General features: G+C 41.3%; 1 non-coding gene across 1 annotated transcript; it reads right to left on the reverse strand.

Moving 5' to 3' along the window:
* Window positions 1–1,658: 1,658 nt before the first annotated feature.
* On the reverse strand, window positions 1,659–1,765 carry LOC136478715 (small nucleolar RNA R71). Its single transcript, XR_010764431.1, has one exon. It is a non-coding gene; the product is annotated as a small nucleolar RNA R71 (small nucleolar RNA).
* Window positions 1,766–17,939: the final 16,174 nt, after the last annotated feature.

A 17,939-nucleotide genomic window follows, 5' to 3' on the forward strand; every position in this document is an offset into this window, starting at 1 on the left:
CTTGGCTCCTTGGAAGAAGAGATTGTTGGGTATGAATAGAAATATGAGTTCTTCCAAAGTCATGTTGTCATCTTACAATTATAGTCATACTTATGAACTAGAGTATAGTTGTTGTGTTATGATCTTGATATATGAACTCGTATATAGTTTATATGTCATGAGAGTAGCATGCATGACTTTATGCTTAACCACTCATATAACTTATATAATTGGAATTAGAGCTAAGTTGAGGCGGTGGTTCATCGTGCCGTCAAGTGTGCCCAAGTCTTTTACTTGTCGATCTGTAGGGTCAGAGTCCCAGGTTGATTTTGGTAGTTTCTGCATACACAAGCGAGGTGCTTGGGTATGGAGAGACAGGTGAATGCATTGTCCTTCTCTACGGTTGAGGGGTAGGCGGTAGGTGGTGATAGCCATGTTCGTCCCTTGTAATCCCCCACGTTCATTTAGGGTGTAGGAGTCTAAATTGTCACATGAGGTTGCTGGCAGGCGAGTACTCGGTGGCCTCCCGACCTACTTCACACATAGTGCTAAAGCTAATTATGTAACTTGTGTGATCATTAATTAATCTTTGTATGACTATACTAGACCATGCCTGCTCTACTTAGGATTATTGTTTTATCCTTTCTTTTTATTTTATCCTTTGAGGAATGCTCACATGTGTGTCCACTATCTTGAAATCACCATTCTTACCCCTGTTATAAACATTGGTGCACTTGCAAGTATATTATTCAAGTTCATATCCATACTAGACTCTTAATCAATAAATGCCTTCCTTTGGAAAAATATAAATAACGAAACCCTGAATACTTCTAGGTGAAATGCTACAATAATAGCTCCATGCACTCGTGGATAAATATCTAAAATTGTTAAGGAACTATCAAGGCTTACCTAGTGACATTGCTAAATATTAGTGATGTTGCTAAGTATTGCTAACAAGCATTTTTGACGCCGTTGTTGAGGATGATTCTATCTCCATACTTAGTGATTGTGTTAAGAAATGCCAACAAGCATTTCTGCCGCCGTTGCTAGGGAAGGCATATTGATTAAAGAATCTAGTAGGACATGTTCATGATAATATGCATGTACGGTAGCCATTGTTTATGTAGGCTAACTTTGCTTGTTTTCTCCTGTTGAGGATGAAAATAGGATAGCGTATGGCCGGTTTCGATCTGTCAAACAACTACACTGAAGATTCAGAGGCACTCCTAAGGAAGAAATAGTCCCATGTCATTTCTTCTTCTACCACTCCATCGATAGATGAACTAGTCACCACCGCACCATCCGCTACTCCAACTATGGCCAAGACGCTCCGTGACTACTCCATCCCTATTGTTGCCAACATGCCCGTTGGGCCGGCTGTCAACATTGGGAACGAGAACTTCGAGCTCTACACTGGCCTCATCATGATGGTGCGGGAAAGCCAGTTCTCTGGTTTGCCAAGTGAGGATGCGAACGCGCATCTCCAACACTTCCTCAAGCTATGCGGCACCATCATCATCAAGGACATCGCCCCAGCGAGCATCAGGCTCCACTTGTTTCCCATCTCCCTCTCAGGGAGGGCGAAATAGTGGTTCTACAAGGAATGGAAAGCTATCGACATATGGGACAAATGTTTCACGGCGTTCCTCGCCAAGTTCTTCCCCATGGGCAAAACCAATGCCCTAAGAGGATGAATTTTGAACTTCCAGCAAAACACCACGGAATCCATTCTCAAGGCATGGGAGAGGTTGTAGGACTACATCCAAGCATGCCCACACCACGGGATCAAAAATTGGTTAGTGCTCTAGTATTTTTATGATGGATTAACACTTATGTCTAGGGGGCAAATCGACGTGGCTGCTGGAGGCGCTTTTCTTTCTCTGACCATTGATGGAGCCACGACTCTCATCCACAAAATAGTGTCAAATCAAACCTGGGGGAAGAAAGAAAAACACAAAAAGGCATGCATACCGTGAAGGAGACGGATATACTTACCCGCAAAAATAGACCTTTTGATGAAAAGACGGGAGGAACGGGACCAAGACAAAAAAGCAATGACGGGCATCGTCTAGGCCTTGGACTCACATATGACGTGTGAGGTCTGTGGCGATGTTGGCCATTCAGGGAATGACTGCCCCAAAACCCACAAAGAAGCTGCCTACATCAACAACGGGTTTCACCAACCACAAGGTAATAATGGGTGGAGCAACCAGTCCTGCCTGCAGGGTAATTCGAACTACAATTCCAATTATAAGTAGAATCAACCTTCCTTTAAAGACTTGGTTTTGGGCCAAGCCAAAATTAATGAAAATATCACTAAAAAGTTGATGTACAATGATAAAATGCTAGAGAACACCCACTCTAAAATAGAAAGTTTATCGTCCTCCATCAAAAATCAATTAAGCTTTAACAAAATGATAGAAACTCAAATTTCGCAAATAGCTGCTGCTATTTCTGTCGACAACACGGGGAAAACCCTGGGGCAACCCGAGAATTCCTTTGAGTTTGTTAATACAGCTACAGATCAGTGAAGGAGGAAAAGTCCTGCCCGATGGACTAAATGTCGAGCCCTTACCGAAGGTAAATCGGTAGTTATCTTTAAATCTAGAAAATATTCAAAATAAATATTTATAAACTAAAAATTTGAATTTTTACTTCAAAACAAACTTCTCAGAAAAATTCTATAAAAATCATTTCCTCAATAAGAATAATTTATTATTACTAGTTATCATTTTTGTAATATTATAAAAATTAAAAATTCAATAAAATTTTGTTCGAAAATCAAAATCGAGTAGACCATTGGGTGTCTGGCCAAAATCCCAATGGTCACGGCTTTGAATTAGCCATTGGCTGTTACCAGCCAAAGGGGAGCAGCAGAGGGCCCACCCGAGGTGCGGCCGCACCAGGCCTAGAGCCGCACGCGCTCTGTCGCCTCCAACGGCTCTTGTCCACTGAGGTGGCGCCCCTGGTGTCGGTTCTTGGCGCTATAAAAGCCAAGGGTGGCCGGGAGCACCCCTCTCACACTCTCACATTTTCACTCTCTCACTCACTTGCTCCCAAGTTTTTTTCAAGCATTTTCAACAAGTTTTAGTGCAAGAAAGCTCTGCAAACATCCCAAGCTCAAGCTAGTCCTCGGGTTCATCTTTCAAATTTTGTGCTAACCTAAACCCGCGACCAAGTTTTTGCTTATTGTTGTGTTGTTTTCACCATGGGTAGGTTTAGGAAAAGTATCATCGGTGCCACCAAGAAGATCACGGGGTTGAGCTCAAGTCGCTCCCATGGAAGCTCAAGCACGCGCTACATCAAGCACGAAGAAAGCCCGATGCATGAAGATGAAGAAACCGTGCCGACGGAAGAGTAAGAAGAAGATCAAGAGCAACCATGGAGGAGGATGATGACACTCCCCACCTCAACTTGGAAGGAGACTAGGAGACGCAGGCATACAACCTCATGAAGAAACATGAGTTCGTCCACACACCGATGTACGACCCCGCACTTCTCCAAGCAATAGGTATGTCGAATTCGCCACCATTTGGAAAGTCGTTGGATGGGAGGAAGTTGATCCCTTTTGGGAGGAAGGATCTCGCTTCCTAGCCATCCAATTTTTATGCTCGTTACAAGAAGTTGACAATGGGATCACTTTCTGTTTGTTTGAAGTATAATATTTTTGCACTTGGAAAGATCTCGGTCAACACAAAGGCTTCCGGAGAAAATGCTCAATTGACTTAAATCATGCTCTTAGTGGTTTTAATCGTCACGAATTTTGGAGCCAAATTTCTGGTCAAAATGTAGATGGAAAATTTCAACCTCGCAATATGAATATCCAACATCCTACTTTGAGATTCATGCACCGATGGATTGCCATGACTTTATTTTCTAGGCAAGATATAAGATTTGTCCACCATGCTGAAGTGCAGATACTCTGTGCCATGATCAAGAAGATTAAAATTGCTTCTGTCAAAGAAATATTCAAGCATTAGTTAGACTTATTCAAATTTTCTACATCCATATCATGCACATCTCTTGTTACTCGTATTGCCATTGGTGTTGGTGCGATGGAGGGTCAAGATATAGTTTATATTCTGACCCCACGCACTATTATTAATGGGAACTACTTAATGCAAGGACATCATTTGAAGTATAATACCACTGGCAAACTTGTATATTTCTTTCCGGGGTATACAAATGAGATTCCATTACCTAATCCGGAACTCCGTTTGTATAAGTCCCCACAACTAACCTTCGCTATTGTTCCACAAGAGGAAGCACGCAAGAATTCTTTGTCTGGTAGGTTGACTAGGAGCATAGCGAGAAACGAGGCAGGCAGTTCACAGCAGCCACAACCATCACCTTTTCTAGCCACGCCGCAAGCACATCATGCGGGATGGTACACACCCGAGCAGACACTGGGGTTCACACCTGGATACCGGTCAGGCTAGGATTACACCCTGCCGCCACACGAGGCTGGAGGATCAAGGTGGTAGGAAGCCGACAACGCGGCATGGACAAGACCGGATCACTCATCCGACTCTAAGGGGCTACCACCGCCTGTGCATCCACGATAGTCTGTTTTAGACCGTCAAGGGTGGGAGGACGTCAACGCCTGACTTGGAGGACTAGAAATCCACACTGGTGAGATGCAAACCACGCCTAATGCTCACGTGCAGGATTCGGCCCAATGGCATCATCAGCAGTAGCAACAGATGGCACAAATCAACGCGTTGCTGAAGCAACAGCACGACACGTAGGCGGTCTACTGGCGGTCCATGGGACACAATCTCGGACCATAGGCAATGAGCTAGCTTGGGGGAGGCCCCCGCAGAGGTAAGTAGTGTCTTTTATTTTTCATATTATTTATTTTTCGCATTTCAAAAAGTAAAAAAAATAAAATTCCAAAAAATTAAATATGATAAAAACAACCAAAAATATTTATTTCACCCTCATATGTGATTTAACAATGTTTAGTTTCTCCTTTGTTGAAATGATAAATAGTTACTCTATCTATAATTCATCTGGGCCTCGGATGTAACTTAGTATTCCCTAAGATTTAAGTTTGTTGGCTAAAAATGTCTCATGCTAAAACTTGAAACTTATGAGTTGCAAAAGGATGATCATTTTCTAAATTGTTGCAAGTTATGATATGGTAAATAGAATATGCTATGACTTTGCTCTAAGAGAAACTTGACATCTAGAGTTTTCCATTTAAAAATGATAAAACTTAAAGTTTCTCAATGATTATGAATTCCTACCATGGCCTTATGACATAGTTCAAATTCAAAACCTTAGTCATATGCTACTTGTGATTACATTGAGTTTTGTCAAATTGTTTCTGACCCTTATTGAGATTCTCGTGACCCATGATCTAGATTCACATACACCCACAAATAAAATGTTGACTCTTACACTAAGAGTTACGCAAAAACATGTTTGCTGCCCACCTAAATAATACTCCACCCATTCGTCATGAGTCTTATCTCCAAAGTTTTTATATGCAAAAAAGGTATGGGGCTATTCTAAAAAAAGAGAGAGACACATGAAGGTCTCAAAATAGCAAAAGAAAAGAAAAAATAGAACACATGAAGGTTCCAAAGTGGTGAAAAAATAAAGATAGCCCATACTTCCAAAGCAATTATCAAAAAGAGAGAAAGTCATGATCAAAGGAGTACAAAAATATTTAGGATTAGGTAACTATTCCACACACATGTACGTCTTGATCAAAGTGTATGACTTGCATCTCTTTGGATCCAGTTTTTGACTTAACAATATACGTGATGCAAGTATGCCTCTTATTTCATACCTACCCAAAACTCCACTCAAAGCCTTTAGAGATAGGATGAAAAGAAGGCAAAACAATCAAATGCTTTGGTGAGGATTATACACATTGAGCGATTGAGTGAATTATTTGAGAGACTTATATTTATTTTGTAAAACTCATAAAACCTTCGGATAGAAGGTTGATCAAAGAATGGGAGATTGGTAATTCTGTTAAAACCGTTCTATCTTGCAACCACTCAAGACTTGGAAAAGCAATAAGCCCCATAAAGATTAAGTTAAAAGGGTGGATAGAATGCCAAACTTATTTAAATTGCGGAAGAATATTTTGTTATAGGCATGACACTTATAAATTATATTCGGCATAGTAGCAACTACTGATCAACAACCAATCACTTAGCTATTTGCTTGGGACGAGCAAAGGTTAAGCTTGGGAGATCTTATTTGCGGTCCTTATGATCAAATCGGAACGCCAATTAAGACACAAAAAGAGGAGAAATTGGCAATCTTAAACACATGCATTTACTATTGACCAAGTTCCACATGTATTTGGAGATCGTTGTTTCGTAGGTCACAAATACAAATACATAGGAGAAGCTACACTGAAAGACGCTTTTCCAACACTGATTTGCGCAAAGGAATAAATAGAAAAGCCCATCAACTCAAGTTATCCGGGCAAAGTATGAACCAAGGACCAGTCCAGACCCACTCTAGATTCCACCACGTGAAGGCGGTTGCGAGCTGGCTCGGTCAGGGTGCACCCCTGCCAGTGCTGCTCTGTCGTTCCTTCATATGGCGGTTACATGGAGCCATGTAGAGGCGGTGGAGATCGGGCATCTCGCCAAATATAGCCTCGACACCGCCTCATAGCTCTTAATAAATAGTGGGTAGAGTCCCCTCTACAACACACACTTCACTTGAGCAACACTTCACTCTCCTCTCTAGTTTTTTTTACTTTTAGTAGTGTTTTAGAGCAAGGCAAAGCTACCTTGGAGGGCTTGGCTCCTTGGAAGAAGAGATTGTTGGGTATGAATAGAAATATGAGTTCTTCCAATGTCATGTTGTCATCTTACTATTATAGTCATACTTATGAACTAGAGTATAGTTGTTGTGTTATGATCTTGATATATGAACTCGTCTATAGTTTGTATGTCATGAGAGTAGCATACATGACTTTATGCTTAACCACTCGTATAACTTATATAATTAGAATTAGAGCTAAGTTGAGGTGGCGGTTCATCATGCCGTCAGGTGTGCCCAAGTCTTTTACTTATCGATCTGTAGGGTCGGAGCCCCGGGCTGATTTGGGTAGTTTCTGCATATGCAAGCGAGGTGCTTGGGTATGGAGAGACAGGTGAATGCATTGTCCTTCTCTATGGTTGAGGGGTAGGCGGCAGGTGGTAACAGCCATGTTCGTCCCTTGTAATCCCCCACGTTCATTTAGGGTGTAGGAGTCTAAATTGTCACATGAGGTTGCTGGCAGACCAGTACTCGATGGCATCCCGACCTACTTCACACTTAGTGCTAAAGCTAATTATGTAACTTGTATAATCATTAACTAATTTTTGTATGACTATACTAGACCATGCCTGCTCTAGTTAGGATTATTCTTTTATCCTTTCTTTTTATTTTATCCTTTGAGGAATGCTCACATGTGTGTCCGCTATCTTGAAATTACCGTTCTTACCCCTATTATAAACATTGGTGTACTTGCAAGTATATTATTTAAGTTCATATCCATACTAGACTCTTAATCAATAAATGCCTTCCTTTGGAAAATATAAATAACAATACACTGAATACTTTCGGGTGAAATGCTACAATAATAGCTCCGTGCGCTCGTGGATAAATATCTAAAATTTTTAAGGAACTATCTAGGCTTACCTAGTGACATTGCTAAATATTAGTCATGTTGCTAAGTATTGCCAACAAGCATTTCTGACATCGTTGCTGAGGATGGATTCTATCTCCGTACTTAGTGATTGCGTTAAGAAATACCAGGGGCGTTGCTAAAAAACATTTCTATACTAGTGACAACTCTACAGTTGATGACATTTTCAGTCAAATCATTTAACACCCAAAAATTATATATGTTTTAAATTTTCATAATTTGATATTTATTTTTTTCAATTTTTGAATGGCCTTAGATGGAGAAACTATTTAAACTAAACTTGTAGTACTTGAAAGATCTGCAACTTTTTGGGTGACTACCTTTTCATCTAAAATCCATCAGAGCCATAATTCTATTTAAAGTGTTTAGATTTTGAAATTTATTTTTTTGAAATTTTCAAATTATCTCGATGGGCAAACGACCAAAACTAAAGTTGTAGTAATTCAAGAGATACAAAGCTTTGTAGTTGATAATATTTTCATTTGAAGTCATTTAAGGCCCAAAAATTCTATTTTAAGATTAATGATTTTGAAATTCATAATGTTTTAAAAAACAAATTATCTTAGATGGAGAAATGATCTAAACCAAAGTTGTACTACTCGAAAAGATCTTAAACTTTCCTATTCAAAGTTTTTTTTTAGTTTAAATTCATTTAGGATCTCAAGTATAGATTACAATATTCACTAAAATAAATACAAAAAAGTGTATCAACTACTTAGTCACAAGTGACTTTCAGATACAGTGATTAAGGAAGAATCATGCTTGTTCAAACCCCCACAACCGCACGTGTGAAAAAAACTTGTGATTTGGGACGCACAACCGTGTGGGGCTAGCTGGTGAGCCTCTCCTGGGATTAACATTTTTGTTTTGCTATTTTTGGTCCAATTAGCAAATTCTAGAAAACCATTTCGATAGGAGGCTAAAGTTCATCCCGCCTCTAAAAATTGATTTCTAGAGGTGGGACAAATTCCAGCCACCTCTAGAAATCAGAAAATGTTGATTTTTAGAGAATGGCAAGAAATAATAACGAATAAAGTAGGTGTAACTTATTAAATATGATCCATTTTCTTGCTTCATGGGAAGACAGGGTTTCTCAACAATTCATTATTTCAATTGCTTTGCATGCATAAGTGATACAGGAGGGTAACAAGAGGAATAAGTGCGAACCAATATAAATTCTTTTATAAGAATTGGCCTATATCCCTAAATCAACCCAAAGCGCTTTCCTTCTATGAAACTCAAATCCTGGTAGTCATGGCAAGGCTATATTACTTAGAGAAATGCTAGAGAATCCCAGATGGTCAAGTGGAAGCAAGAACAAGTCAAGGAAACACTAGAGAAACTCCAAAAGACAATTTTTAGTCTGCAGGTTGTGGAAGTTCCGCACGAGCTGTTTTCAACAGACTGAACTAGGAAGGAAAAAAGGAAAAACTCAATCAAACGAAGTTTAAATGACCTGAAACTTTGACACACCTACCTAAGGATGTTTTTAAGATGTCCACAGAATTTGACCTCCAAAAGATCAAAGCTTGGATGATAGATTAAAAAACAGGCTCTCAAGTGGTTTTTTTTGGCAATTTCCTTAAAACGGATGACACGGAGGTGCTCGTGGAGAATCTGCTTTTGTAGATTCTAAACATGTTTCCAAGACCTCATGGCACCTAGGAAGCACAAGAAATCAACTCAACAACCTCATCTCAAAGATTTTCAAGAAATTCACAAAAAAAGTTTTGGGGCATGGAACCAAGAGCTTTCAAGATGGGTTTCAAGACATGATCAATATATGTCCCAAGGTTCCAAAGACTCAAAGAACATGCCAAATATTCAGCCAAACCAGAAGCACAAAAATCTCCCCAAAATGACCACAAAAATCACAAAAAAAAGAAATTTGGGGGAGGGAAAGGATGAACTTGAGATTTCAGCAAGCAGTTCGATTAACAAACCATGAATTCATCTATACATCTGGCAAGCCTCCTCCCAAACATCCGCCCACTTTATTAGAAACTAACCTAAGAGGAAATCACCCAACTCTAGCCTAATCTCTCTAAGACACAAAGCTCTTGGCTAAACACTAAGGAAATAACATGGAGGTGGAAAAAATGGTTGTCTTGGGCATGCACTATCCTTATTTATAGCGCTATTACACAATTTCAATAGTGCCCCTAGGTTTAGACTTGAACCGCTTAGCCACCTGCGATGAAATGGTCCAATTTGATTTCCAACCATCGAATGGCCACTGGCCATTCATGAAGTTGCTTCACCACGGTGCAAGATCTTTGATGATGCCACATGCCATCTGTTGGTATATTTTAACGCACATAGATAAATCCGCAAGCACACGGATACCGCTGTAGCTTTCACCCGGAGGTATTCCAAGTATCGTATCCACAGGGAAACATGTGAGACTAACTACGGTCTAACTTAACTAGGGGTAACAACAAGGTTAGGATAAATAGGAGCGTAGAGAGGATAACTAAGGTTCTCTAGTTCTGACTTGGGTAAGCTTATGTCTTCTACTATTCAACTAGGGACATTATTAGGGAAAGACACCAGCAGAGGATGCTTTCCTTCGCAACCACGTCATACGTCCGCCTACAGACGGGAGGTGGACTACAAAGGATCAACAAAGCTATATAGTACAAGCTATATAGAACTTATTTCACACACGCGATCTACCACCTTCCGGAATGCAGGGGGCATCCACGATTAACCCAAGTCTAAGCACCACGCTTACACTTACGATTAATACTTTAACCTAGAGCATATATAGATTAAAGTACTCAAAAGAGAGCCGTGATCCTGATAAACAATATAAACAATTACTTACTTGAATCAGAAGTTGATTACTAGAGAAATCTCGAAAGCAAGCTCAAGTAGAACTTGGATCCACTAAGGTACAAGCCGTAGAGAGAGCACCGACAAGCCGACACCTCCTCCAAACTCTTCCCTCACTTTCTATCTCACTATCCTATGGAGGACTAATCTTATCTTGATTGCTAGCTCTGATCCTGAAGATATGAATTATGGTTTTAGGGATCTGCTGAGGGAGGGGGGCAGGGGATGATATATATGGGTAGGAGCATCCATCGTGAGCCCTTGGACCAAACTGACTTAAACAACGGCATAGATGCAACCTACGAGGCGGTGGAGAACCGACATAACAAGGCAGAGGCTGACGGGTGGCCCCAGGGGCCAGGCGGCCTGCAGGTGGGGACGACCGGCCCCACATGGTAGCCCCTCGGCTCCCGCTTCGGTGTGGAGTCCTCTGGAACCTTTTGGTGCCCGTTTTGCGGTGGATAAGCATGATTAATTCTGACATGTAGGTCCGCCTTGACGGTTTTCTGGATAAACCCTGCAGAAAATACAGATTCACCAAAACTCATGAAATTTGTTAGTTTAAACCCCTAGACCTTTGTTGGTTATCACAATTGTGCCATTATACATGTTTTATTGATGATTTATAATGGTTGTTAACTACCGTCAACACCACTTGAGATCCTCACCCCATGTTTTGAGGTCCAAACCGGCAAACCTGTTGCTCTGGATTTTGAGGCCAAAACCTCTGAACCCACTTGGAGTCGCCTAGCTGCTACACCTTCTCCACGATGTCAACGCATGTCCCACTCTTCCTTGATCGACTGATTCACCAGGTGCTTTCTCACCCGTCTTGACTTGGTCCAATCCCTGTCTTGACTTTGGTCAACACCGTGTTCGCCATCATTCTCGCATGTACACTCTCGCTTGTCGATGTGTCCAAGTGCTAGCCATCCATGGTCCATCCTTCGGCCCTCGGTCCCACGATCCAAGATAGAAGATAGGGAGCAAGGGAGTGGCATCCGTGCATGCGGTTTGGGTAGGAGGGGTTAGTAGGCCGACTATGGGCTTGGCGCCACCTCTATTAATTGATTTTCTGAGGCAGAAGATTTGTCTGTTTTCGTAAATCGGTTGTCCGCCTCTAAAAATAGCGAAGTATTTTTTGGCGACACAAAGGGTTTTTTTGACCGCCTCTGTTAATAAAATTGGTTGTCTCCTAAAATTATTTTTGTAGTAGAATAAGTTTAAATGAAAAATTTATAAATTACAAACTTGTAGATGTCTTGTTGCTCAACAACTTTGACATAAAATTTTTCTTCATCTGATTAATTTGGAAAATTTATGATGTTTTTGTGCTGCATATATTTTCAGAGGTGGGCTACATGGCCAACCTAGAAATCAATTTCTAGAGACAGTTGGAAACACCAACTGCCTTTACAAAATGGGCATTTTTTAGAGTTGCTTGATAATACCTCTAGAAGTGAGTTTTTTTAGGCAAATAATATTACCACTACCACATACAAGATTTTCGGAGACAGTCGAAATAGGTTTCCGGAGTCGGACGAGGAGTTCGTCTCTGGGTTATTTTCACTGTAAATTGGTATTTTTGGAGGTAGTCAAATGGCTACCTCCAGAAATAGATTAAAAAACAAAAAACAAAAGCCTATGGTCGAGCCTGCTACTAGGACTGTCGACCTTAGATCCACCCATTGCGCCGTGGATCCGTCCACTGTCGCAATGGATCCGCACGCCACCACCGTGAAGTGTCAAGCAGTGCAGTCGACCCTAAGCAGCGCAGAAACCCTAAGTGCTTGCCTCGACACTGGTGAAGTGCCTCAGGGAGAGAGAGAGAGAGAGAGAGAGAGAGAGAGAGAGAGAGAGAGAGAGGAATGAGAACGTGAAACCCTAAGTGCCGCTTTTATACGTGAGAGCATGAGCCATTTTCAAAGGTGGATCCCTTAAAATGCCCGCTTAAATTTATGGATTTTTTGAGGCAGCCTTATATTTGGTGTCTCCTAAAATGATTTGTTCACCTCTACAAATTGTTGCATATTTTAGGAGACACGTAAACTTTGTTTTCGTATCTATTAATCCAGAGGGCCTATCTCCCAAAATGTTTTTAGTAGAAGTGTATTAACAATCGCCTCTAAAATAGAGGACATTTTTAGAGACAAAAAACCAAATTGTCTCTAAAAGTCGATTTCTAGACTTGGGATGTCTCTGAAACTACTATTTTCTAATGTGGTTTTTGATAGTCGCCTTTGCTTCAAATGGGTGGCTAAGGATTCGTCCGTTAGTTCCTTGCTATACTGCAGTAATCGATGTGCAATATGTCATCACAAATCAGCTCTAGTGATTTCTTGCTGAGAGATCATCTAGTGCTTCGACCGATTTTTTGTTACCCGACACACGAAAGCAAACGCTCGCGTTTCCAACTTTCCATATGCCTTTAGTAGAAAGTACGACGACTTACTGTGTGCGGGCAGCTTGTAAATTACTTCCTGCCTCGCAAGCCGTAGATTCACTGTGCATCAGTGTGCGTATCATTATAGTGACGGAAAGAAAATCGAGCAAGCCCTAGTATGCAACGAGCCAACCACACAGGCCAGATGACTCTATGTACAACTATATACTGTACTCGTTCCTTTTCTTTTCTTAGAGCAAGGTTAACAATACAGCCGGCTGCTAGCTATACGAAAACTTACAGCTAATCTATCAGTCATTCGTATAATAATTAGCCGACTTACAGCCCACTTCTCTGTCTCACATAGCTTCTTGATTCTTGTGCATAAGCTGATTGTAAGCTTACAACCTGTTTCTCTTCTCTCTCCTCCCCTCTCCCATCCACATTAGCGTACAACCCACATGCAGCCTCTTATTATACTCCTCTTATTAGACACGGTTTGGCCCAACATCGTATTCCTACTTCACCGGTTAAAACCTTATCTTATACTCCCTTTGTCCCAACAGATGACGCTTTTGACATTTGGATATCATATTTGACCATATGTCTTATTCAGTTTTTTTTGCAAATAATAAGATAAATAAGTCATTATTAAAGTATCGATCTCTAATAATAAAATAAGTCATAACAAAATAAATAATATTTATATAAAATTTTTGAATAAGATGAATAATCAAATAAATGTCTAAAACTAAAAAACGTCATGTATTTTGGGACTGTAGAGTATATTACAATATTATTGACCATGACATCATACGAAATTAACTACTACCCAAGCGATTTGTAAAGGCGGTCAGAACGATTTGTAGTGATGGATGCGCTAACTATCATTGTGCAAGAGGCTCTAGAAATCAAACATTTCTATGGATGGTTTTAATTGTCTTAGAAAATCGATTTTAAGAGGTGGACCAAAACATCTGCCATCTTTAGAAATAGTTTTCTAGAGGCCGTTGATGTTTTAGACAACCTCTGAAAATCGATATCAGAGGCAGTTTGAATTCTAGTGGTGGTTGATATTTTATTTTAGCCCTTCCAAGATTTTATAAAAATGTTTAAAAGCTTCCTTCTAAATTTGAACTTTTAGTTTCCAACTAATTTTATTGAAGCGAGGGCGCTGACGGCGGCTCCTGCTTGCCGTCGACACAGGAGGGGCGTCGAGGCTGATGCGGGCTCCACCGCCCAAGATCTCCCAAGAAGGGGAACTATATAAATTCTAACATACATATTTATTAGAATTTCTGCATATAAACTTAGGAGAACTAGCCCCATATAAATTCTAACATACACGCGAACAGCTCGGTGGTTGAGCCACTCGGTGGTAGTGCTCACTGCCCGCGTTCGAGCCCAGCTCGGCGTGGGTTTCGCACGTGGTTTTCCCCTGATTTATTTCAGGTCTAGACAATTTGCACGGGACTACGACATGCCCATCCTCTACTAGCGATCTCCAGAAGGACGTATATAGGTAGATCTAGGGTGTGCGTGTGAGTGCGTTGTATGGAGTTCAGATACTATAACTCGTATACTTATGAGTCTTTAAAAGGACACTGGTGGTATATAGGCCGTAGATCTAGGGTGTGCATATATGTTGTGTGGAGTTCAGATACTATAACTTATATACTTAGGTGTGAATGTTGTAAATATGTAGCCCATAAGCCCAGTAGATCTGTCTGAGCACAAAAAACCGAGAACTGAGAACCGAACTAACCGGAATCAAAACCGAAATAACCGAAACCGAAATATTCGGTCCCAGGTTCGGTTCCAGGTTCCTAGGAACCGAAATTATTATGGTTAATTCGGTTCCAGCACTCGGTTAACTGAATTGACCTAAAATAATCGAACTATGTAAAGGCCCCTGGAATGCAGGCTTGAATATTGCTCTATGCTTGAATATTTGAGAGAACAATAACATATATGTGTTGTACTGTTGTGTTTATGCTGCATTGTTGTTTAAATTGTCCCTTTTGACTGCATGAAAATCAGGCAAAATACTGTCGAAATTTGCAATTGAATGGGTTGTTTCTTGGTTCCTAAAAAATCCGGTTCCATCGGTTAGAACCGAAACCAAACCGAATTACCCAAAACCAAAATTCCTCGGTTCCGCATTTTCAAAGTAACCGATCGGTCCCTTCTTCTCAGGTAACCGAATTAGCTGAAGAACCGAACCGATCGGTTTTGGTTAACCGAACGCCCAGACTGACCAGTAGAATAACTAGTAACAGCAGCCCATGAACTCAGAAAGACAGAAACCCATCGATCGTACTCCCGTCCCTGTCTCCTGCTCCCGTCCGTCGCTCGCATCGATCGGAAGGGCGGCGGCACGGCAGGTCGGCTCTCCCCCTCGGCCCTTCAGCCCTCGCCCGGTCGACCCCTCGCCCATCGGCCCTCTGGCAGTCGGGAACGCGGCAGCACCTTGCGCCCGGCACTCCTCTGGTGGTGGCGGTTAGCAGTCTTTGGAGGCTTCCCCTCGGCTCTGGCGTCCAGGTGTCCGACCCTCCCCTCGGCACCTCTCTCATCTGCGGCTTGAAGCAACAGCACGACAAACACAAAAGACCCCAGATCCATTCTTGATTCTTCAGTGTAAGAATTGAAGGTTTCGTTTTCTTTTTTTTTGTTGTTGCATTGTGTTCTTTTTTTTTTTGAAAAAAATGTTGCATTGCTTTTCTTGTAACGTAGATAAAGAACTTATACTTTGATTATTACTAGGGTGACACCAGGTTCACTTTGCCCGGTGCCTTGTTACCAGGGTAAAAAAATAATTTACCTAGCATATATTTTAAAAAAATTATATATATACTACTTGAGCCGTGCATCAGGATCAATTTTGTACTGGTTTTGTCCCTTATTACTATTGCATATGCATCGGAATTTTTTTGTACTTGGAATACCCAGCCGTGAAATCCTAGCTCCGCCACTGGCAATGGATGCATCTGTGAGTCGGTGTACAACTGTGCTGTTCGCTTGTTGGTTTCAGCCAGACTTATTCAATCAGCCAACAGTGTTTTTCTCTCACAACAAACCAGCACCAGCCAGTTCAAACCAGTCCAGAAACCAACCAGCGAACACGCCGTCTCTCTTTTCCCGGCCACCGTTGCCACCGTGGTCCACTACACACAGCAGCCTCTCGACGCTTGAACCATGCATCATCTCCATCGTCCACCTGGCCAACTCGGCAAGCTCCCCAGCCGTGTTTGTTTGAGTAGTAGATAGCTTTTGTATGAAGCGATGAGCAGCGCCGAAGAATGAAACAAACAAACATGGCCCAACCCAAGCGTGCACCAGTTGAAAGTAATGATTGCGTCGAACCTGCTATATTCAATCAGCCAGTCTGGAAGTGGATCCATCACAACGAGACAAGCCGGGAAAGATGCTACGGATTTATTTACACATATCCGTCGTCCTTGAACACGATTACACGGGCGATTAAATCCATTGAATAATCTCTCCAAAGCTAGTTAATTAATATAATCAAATCAGGGTCCGGACTGCGCGGCCGTGAGTGACAACGTGGAGGGACAAACCGTCCAAAGCGAAGAACAGCACGATCATATCATCGCCTACCTACTAGCACCAACCTAGCTAAAACTTGTCCCTTAATTTGATCGATCGATCGAAACAAAGAATATGCACGCATGTACACCTAGCTCAGCGATTCTGCTTTTACGATAACCAAAACAAACCAAGATGCACATGCATCCAACAGATATATGCATCCCCAGCATTTTCTTTTGGTTTAAAATCCACAGAAAACTCGTTGATTGGGTTGTTTGCTTGTGGTGTTAAAGCAGCAACAGAGCCACATATGGAGATGGAATGCTTTCCATATTACCTTTATGCACACCTTCTAGATTTCAGTCGCCTGAAATCTTGAAGAGCTCTAAGATGACGAGTGAGAAGGGTTTCCGCTCTGGGGAGGAGAACTAAAACACAAACGATTTTCAGCGACGAAGTCTTTTTTAGGGCAGAGGTGGCTTAGTTAACAACCGTCTTTACATATGTTTTCATCGATTCCTACTAACCGAGCCACCTTTAGAAATATATTTTTCGACATGGTTGTTTTCCCTGTCACCTCTGAAAAAAACAATTTCTAGAGGCAGCTGATGTCGTCCGTTTTTAGAGACGACTGAGATTTCTAGCTGCCTCTAAAAATACATTTTTGAAGCTGGTTGTAATTAGAGTTGTCTCCACTAATGTTTGCAGTATAAATTATAGCCTGACCAAGTTGAGGCGGGCGCAGAACGTCGAGGCGGCAGGGAATTACCACCAGCTGCAGGAGAAGGAAGATGGCGGTTGGCCAGGGCAGGACAGGGAGGAACAAGAATGGTCTGACATGGTATGCATCTAACAAAGCCTTGATGACTCAAATGTAACCCAAGTGCCAATTAAGCTAATTTATGTTGATTTTTTAAAAAGATTTTCAATGTATATATGTATAGGTATCATTTGTGAAGTTTTGGCCAGTGCATGCGTTCAGAGACCATTTAAAGGATGTGGCACAGACCAGGAGTGGCTACCTAGTAAAACTAGCTAGATAGATATTACAATATATATTGATTATATTGTAGAAATTAATTTAAAATTGCTGGCCTAAGTAGCTGCATAACTATGATTGTGATATATGCTTGATTTAAGTATGTTTGCTTGTTGTCGTGTACAGAAGGAGCACGTATGATCGCTTTTTGGTGTGACACGGAGCCGTCGCCATCTTTAATCTGTGCTAAAAAAAATGTAATCTAATCACGCGGCTCCAAAGCTTGTCGGAAGAAGAGCATGCACGAGTGGAATCTTTGGCCACAAAGTGTGTATGCGTAAAACCTCCAACAATTAAATCTGACCTTTGGGCATGCATGCAGCACTGAGGAACAAGTCTTTTGCTAAAGTGAAGCTAGCTAGCTCATACATGCATACATATATAATGTTCTGATTTCTGAACCTGTCAGTCACATTGCCTTGTTCTAGGATACCTCCTTATTCTGAACTTCATTTCTTGTATGTATATAGGTATGGATGAGGCGATGGGCC

This window comes from Miscanthus floridulus, chromosome 8, assembly GCF_019320115.1.
Source record: "Miscanthus floridulus cultivar M001 chromosome 8, ASM1932011v1, whole genome shotgun sequence".
In the NCBI taxonomy this organism is placed as follows: domain Eukaryota; kingdom Viridiplantae; phylum Streptophyta; class Magnoliopsida; order Poales; family Poaceae; genus Miscanthus; species Miscanthus floridulus.